We start from the raw sequence: 7,251 nt of genomic DNA, 5'->3' as shown, positions 1-7,251 counted from the left end.
CAAGGAACGGAGGGAGTATTACTTATAGCCCATTTCTTATTACTTATAGCCCATTTCTTATTACTTATATCCCATTTTCTGGGCAAAATGCATCCCTCCTCGTCTTGAAAGATTTCCGGCCCATCAGGGCGTAGAAAAGCAAGTAGGCCTATGTTGGTTATTCTGCAAAAAACAAAATAGCTGGCTAGCCATTTTTCAGAAAGGAAAAACAAGCTGGGCTGGTCATGTGCTAAACATATGAAATAAAAGCCTGGGCTAGACGGGCCATGGGTCCCGCACAACCCAGTTGATACCCTTCTCCGTCCCGAAAAAAAAAATTACTGCGTGCGCTGCTGGGTCCCTACTGTCATCCTCACCATGTACAGTCATCTCCTTATTCCTCTCGGTTTTTGACCATGTTGACAACACCGGAGGGCGGCGCCGTGGTGAGCGAACCAAGGTGGAGGATGATGGTGAGGCCTCGGACGGGAACGAACAAGAGCCGGGGAAGATCACAGCCAGCCATGGGAGGCGGGAGCAGGCGGTCCCGCTGGCGCTAGTTTGGCTTTGGCGGCTTGAGGAAGAAGAGACTGAAGAAACGTGACATACGTTGAATGTCAATCCAACGGCCAAGGTTGGCACAATCGTTTTTTGACTAAGCGGACATCAAGTAGCATATTTTTTTATATATAGGAAGAAAACTGCGAGGAAAAAGCGTTCGTCTGCCGTCCTCCTCACAGGGAACGTTCGCCACATAAGTGACTAGCACCCTTGGTTTTCAACCGAGAGGTCTTGGGTTCGAGTCCGAGGAACTCTCAATTTTGTCCTCCTTCCTTCCTCGCGAAAAAAGGGAAAGAAAATCAAAGACCTGGGAAGGCGTACAAAACAAGCTAGTGTACCAGTAAAGAGATGTTGCCGAGTTTTAGAAAAAAGAAAGACGTGCTCCTGTAGCTGGTTCGAATCCAGACCTAGACTATGACTATATTCTATATATGGTGCTATGCTACTCTGCAAGTAATGAAACTGACATAACCAACATTCGCTTCTCCTCTTCTCTACTTACTCTGCCTAGCATTAGAAGCTCTGGCCACAACAACCATGTCCGCTGGCTGCTCGTCCACCTGCTCTTCAGCAGGCAACAACCAGATATGCGCCAAGTCGCCACTTGTACCATCGCCTGTGGGGCTCATCACACCCCCGCCGGCACGCGCACCGCATCCGATTGCTCATCGCAACCCGCTGCCGTCGGTGTGGTGCCACTGCTGCAAATCACGCAGAGTCATCCGTCGCGTCTCAACCACAATCCGCAACCCTGGCCAACTCTTCTACAAATGCCCGAATCATGGGGTAATAATATGTTTAAGTGTTGTTCTGCTGCTTTCAGTTGCTGATTTTTTTAATAGTTTGGTTGATGATCTTCCAATTTGATTCATGCAGAAAAGGGAAGGTTCATGTGATTTGTATTTTTGGGAAGTTGCTGATGTGGGGGAATGCAACTATGCTGATTATTTGGTTAGCTGAGGAATCCCAATACCAGCAGGTTGGGGTGTTGGACAAGTAATTGAAGGAACGGCAGAAGAGGAAGATGCAGAGCAGAAGGTTAAAGATGCAGTTCCTCTGATCATGGCCAAGCAACAGCTGCTGAACGGCCTTGACAGCAATGAGGAGATGAAAGAGCTTGTGAAGATAATGGGAAAAATTGATGTGCTCTGTAGGATGATTGTCTCTTTATTTGCAGTGTATGTAGCACTCGTGATGTATTCAGTGGCTACGACATGAGCACTTTGTTGAAACTAGTAATGAATGAAACCTGTGTAGCAGGCTGGGCATAGTGTTGTGAACATCTAATGATTTCTATTAACGGAAATCAGGGGGTATCCCCTTTTTCTCATATAAATAAATAAATAGCAGAGGCCCTGTCGGGTTAGCTTTGTTCTCATTCGAAGACGTCGAGCAAATTGCAGTCCAACAACAAACTATGTCATCAAATTCAAGTTTCACAGCCAAATATGAGTACAACTACACAACAATGTCATCATGTTTTAGTTGTCATACAATCACCAAACACAAATCAGCATACATAACAAGTGATGTTCTCACAGCAAAATACTAAACAACATGTTCATCAGGTTTCAGTTGTCATAGCAAACACAATTTCACATAGTAGATAAAAAACGTCTTCTGACAGGCAAATATGACAAAAGCAATGTAATCATCATCCGCAACAGCAGCGTCAACATCTTCGCCATGTGTATCAGTCTGAATCGTAATTCCCCACGATGTCATCTTCTTCTTCGTCCTCAACGTCCTTGAACGTTGGCTTCTTCTTGATCAACTCTTGTATGTCCACAACACGATAGGCAATCTTTTCGCCGGTGTCATTGACGTGATGGTTCTCAAAAATATTAGGAACATCTGTGTTATCTTGTACATCAGGAGCAGTGTAAGCATCATCTTATTGTGAAACTTCATTAAACGAATTCCTCTGCTCAAACCTTTGCAATACTCTCCAGTCATCGCTACGTGCAAATGTGTCTTCCAAGAAAAATATCTATGTTGCTTGATTTGGCAAAATAAAAGGCTCGTTGGTCTGGTACGCCGCCTTGACATTGATGGATTTGAAATAATCATTAGCTCTGGGTTTTGCGATCCTGGAAAACAGGTTATACGAACGACAACACAACAGAACCACACACCAATGATCCTCAAAACTGGAGATATACTGCAACTGAACAATGTCTGTTATGTTAGCATACATTCTAGTTGTCTCTTTGTCATACGTATCCGTGCTCATGATGGCACTGTTTTGTGTCTTCCTTCCTTCTTCTCGTGCAAGGGTGTTGTAGCGCACATCTCCAACAACACAAGATTCATAATGTCTTACCCGAGTATCAGGACCCATTGCTAGTGAGTAAAGGGCATCATCAACTACCTGCCCATGCTCCCGCATCTTCTTAACCTATGGTTAGAAAATAGACAAGCTAATCATCTTATGTACTCAATATATTAAAAAACTGACAATGCACTTCAAAAGCTTACATGGTTCTTGAACCATTTCGCAAATCCTGCCATAACCAGTTTGTCAATGTTTCTTGGATTTTGTGGCAGTAACTCCTCTTTGTAGATGCTGCACAACATAGTGATCGCGTTTAACATCTAAATATATAAGAATGTGCTGCAAGTTTAGTAGATTACGATGTATAAGCTGCAGTACTGCACTTACTTGATATAAGGTAGTATTTCAGGACAGTTATTCAACACATACCAAACCATTTTGTCCAAATCTTTAGGTTTGTCCTCTTGTCGACTCTTCCCTGTAACTCGAACAGGATAATCAAAAACATTGAGCCCGGGATTGTCTTCACCCACCTCTTTGCTAAGCTGATCAGCTGTTTCAATGTATTTTGAGCAGAATGTCAATGCTTCTGTAGCAATGTAGGCCTCTACAATGGAACCCTCGGGTCTAGCTCTGTTCCTAACATAGCCTTTGAAAGTGCCTAGCCGCCTTTCAATAGGGTACATCCAGCCATACCGTACTGGACCTCTAAGTAGTGCCTCATCAGGTAGATGAATAGCCAAATGCACCATCACATCAAAGAAGGCTGGAGGATATATCTTCTCAAGGTCGCATAGGATAGTTGGTATCTTGTCTCTAAGACGCTCCAAAGCATCTATCCTGATATTTCTACTGCAGAGTTCCCTGAAGAATTGTCCCAACTCTACAACTGCTCTGTATAAGTCAGGGCGGCCCAATCCTCTAAGGATAACAGGTAAAACCCTTTGAAGTAGGACATGGCAGTCATGCGTTTTCAACCCTTGTACCTTGTTTCCATCTACACTGACTCTCCTTTCAGGGTTGGAAGCAAATCCATGTGGGAATCTCACACATGACAGGACCTCGCAGAATTCTTTTCTTTTTGCCTTGTCCAAGACGTACACAGCTGGTGCCATATCCCGTGGTTTACCTTCATCTTGCACCTGCAAATCCTTTCTGATACCCAGGTGTGTCAAATCAATCCTATATTTTAAGGTATCTTTCGTCTTGCCTTCAATGTTAAGAAGTGTGCCGATAATGCTGTCACATATATTTTTCTCGATGTGCATCACATCAAGATTATGCCGCAGATCCAAATCTTTCCAATACTCCAAGTCCCACAAAGTGGACCTGCGGGTAAACAATAATCTCTCTTCTATCATGCCACACTTCCTTTTCCTGCTACCATTACCAGGATGGTTTCCTGGTGTAATATGCCTGACCTTCTCTAATTCCACTTGCAACTCATCGGCGGTGAGCCTCTTTGGCGCATCATGGTTTTCATGCTTTGCATTGAACACATGTCTTCGGTATTTTCTAGGATGCGGCTTGTCATTGGCAAGGAAACGATGGTGTCCAATGTAACAGATCTTGCTAAGTATTGCGTATGACAGCGGATTCCTGTCACAGCGAACACATGCATTGTAACCATGTGTCGTTCGCCCTGACATAGTGCCCAAAGCCAGATAATCATGGATGCACCAAATTACAATAGCACACAGAAAGAAATCAGCTGGTGGGCTGCTATATAGGCCTTGCGTGAGAACACCCTTCCATAGCTGTTGAAGTTCCTCCACAAGAGGCTCCATGAACAAATCAAAATCCTTTCCAGGACTTTTTGGACCTGGGATGAGCAAGGCCATCATGTAGTTTGATTCTTTGGTGCAGACATTTGGAGGCATGTTGTAAGGGATAACAAGCACTGGCCACATGCTATATGTGGCGCTCTGGTGGCCAAATGGGTTAAACCCATCTGAAGCTAAGCCAAGTCTAATGTTTCTCAGGTCAGCAACAAACTCTTTGTGTTTATCATTGAAGCTTTTCCACTCACTACCATGAGATGGATGGCTCATTACATTCTGATCTCTGTACTCCTGGTTCCTAGAATGCCATAGTACATCCTCTCTTGTTTCAGCATCATGAAACAACCTCTGCAATCTTGGTGTAATTGGAAAATGTCTAAGAACATTATGAGGAATCCTCTTCACATCATCGCCATCTTTCCATCTTGATGATTTGCGTTTTTGGCATTCACTTAAGTTGGCATAATCCTTCTGGAACAGAACACAATTATTCTTACAAAAACGGATCATATCATATCCAATTCCAACTGCACGAAGGAAATTCTTCATTTTACTGTAGGTGTGTGGTAGCTCAGACACATCTCGGAAAGATTTGCGGAAAGCAGCCAACATCGCATCGAATGATTTGTTGGTCATCCGCTCAGATGTCTTCACCTGAAGAAAGGTGACCATAGCTGAGAATACTGACAGCTTATTTCCTGGGGTGACAGCAACGTTGCATTGTTCCAACATGCCGGCCCACCGTTTTTCTTCTGTAGGTGAAAGTTCACGGTATGCACGAGCATTTCGTAGCATTGTTTCAATGTTGGTCAAACTCACTAGCTCCGCCACCACCACCTCCTCCTCCTCTTCCACCTGAGCATCAGGCAGATCAAGATGGTGATCTGCTGCTTCCACGTAGTCAATAACATTAACGTTCATAGCTTCACCATGATGAACCCACCTAGTATATGTGACCGACATCCCATACAAGTGTAGATGATTTTGCACAGTTGACTGGGGTCTTGTAACTGAATTCATACAACTGCTACACGGGCAGAGCACATCTGATTTCGGACCATCGTACTCAGCTCTGATAAAGTTCATGAAGTTTTCAACCCCCTCGACATATGCAGCGGAGAATCTTTGAGCAAAAGTTATCCAAGTCCTGTCCATCTGTTAGACATACAAATTAGTTCTTCTAGTAGATATTACAAGAAAAACATATATGCTTTTTTATGAAGTCCAGAATTTTTTTTACCTAGGTAGATGTCTAAAGCTATGGCAAGATATTTGGACGAGCAGATCTAAGTAACGAAATATATGTAAAGCTAATTCAGCAAACATATTTGAGTGCTAAATTATGGCAGGCTATTTCAGCAGTCAATGAGGCCGAGCACACAGCCATCGAACTATCGAAGGCCATCGCAACAACAAAGATCGAGTATAAAATGGTGTAGAGCTATTTCACCTAACAGATTGGCTACTAGACCATGGCAATCTACGTCACAATAAATATATGGCAGGATATTTTAGCAACTAATCGGCCTTGGCATGCCATCTCAGCTAAGCAGATTGAGTGCAGAACAGGGCAAGGAAGCTTCTTAAGCAGAGCATACTGACAGTAAACTACTTCGGCAAATAGTGAGATTAACAGCGTCTATCAGCTAACATTCAATGCTACACCGACATGAATGGGGCCTCAGTCTAGAATGCATGTACCGTGGGAGAAGCTGACCGTCGTGCGTCTCCACACGAACGTCGCCAGCTGTGGCGGCGCTGACCGCCGTGCGCCTCCACAAGAACGTAGCCAGAGGTGGTGGCGCGGCTAGAGGACGGCAGTCTATGAGAGCGTACTGTGGGAGCGAGAGAATCGCCGAACCACGGCACCGATGTATTTGCACGGCGGGGAGGGCGGCTTTGGCGGAGCGAATGGAGTGGAGGGGGACAGGAGGGGAGCGGGGTTTGGGCAGTATTATTGGCTAGTTGGCCGAAGGGCGGTTGAATCGGATTTGGGGGGAATTTTTGGGTGTGTGTGTGTGGGGGGGGGGATTTTTGCACGGTGGGCGGGGGGAGTTTGGCGCATGGTCGGTTTCTTCAAGTGCAGTCCCACGTGTCAGTGAAGAGGCAAGCCAAGCGCGTTCCGTTTGCGTGAGCCATGTGCAGGACCGAACGTGTGTGGGGTGCAATGCGACCGCGACAGGAGTGCTATGAGCGTACCACCTTTTTTCCTTTTATCCTAGGTGCTTCGCCCCCTCAAAAAAATTGTTTCTTTGCGTGATCCATCGATACTACTACTAGTAATCCGGTAATCCCGACTAAAACGTCGCGGCCGGGTCTTTTCCCGCGCGATATGCTGGGAGGTTGGCTTAGTTGGGTTTTTTAGGACGAGTAATGCTACACCTACGTAATCCCAATTACGTAATTAACGTAATGTGAAACGTGTGAGCTGTTGATTGTAGATTGGGGGGAGGGAGGGGCCCACCACCATGAAAATTAGGGGAGGAGAGAGAGAGGCAATTTACGTTAACCCTTTCGTAGGTTCCCGTAGATGTAGAAAGATGTGAAATGTGTGAATGTGTAGTGGAAGTACTATTGGAGTGCCTAAGATAATTTGTGTATGTATAGATCCTATGTGTTTATTTTACTTCGCATGTTAGATTTGTCTCGGTTCAA

Source organism: Triticum dicoccoides, chromosome 7B (genome assembly GCF_002162155.2).
Source record: "Triticum dicoccoides isolate Atlit2015 ecotype Zavitan chromosome 7B, WEW_v2.0, whole genome shotgun sequence".
Lineage (NCBI taxonomy): Eukaryota > Viridiplantae > Streptophyta > Magnoliopsida > Poales > Poaceae > Triticum > Triticum dicoccoides.
This window is presented reverse-complemented; position numbering follows the sequence as displayed.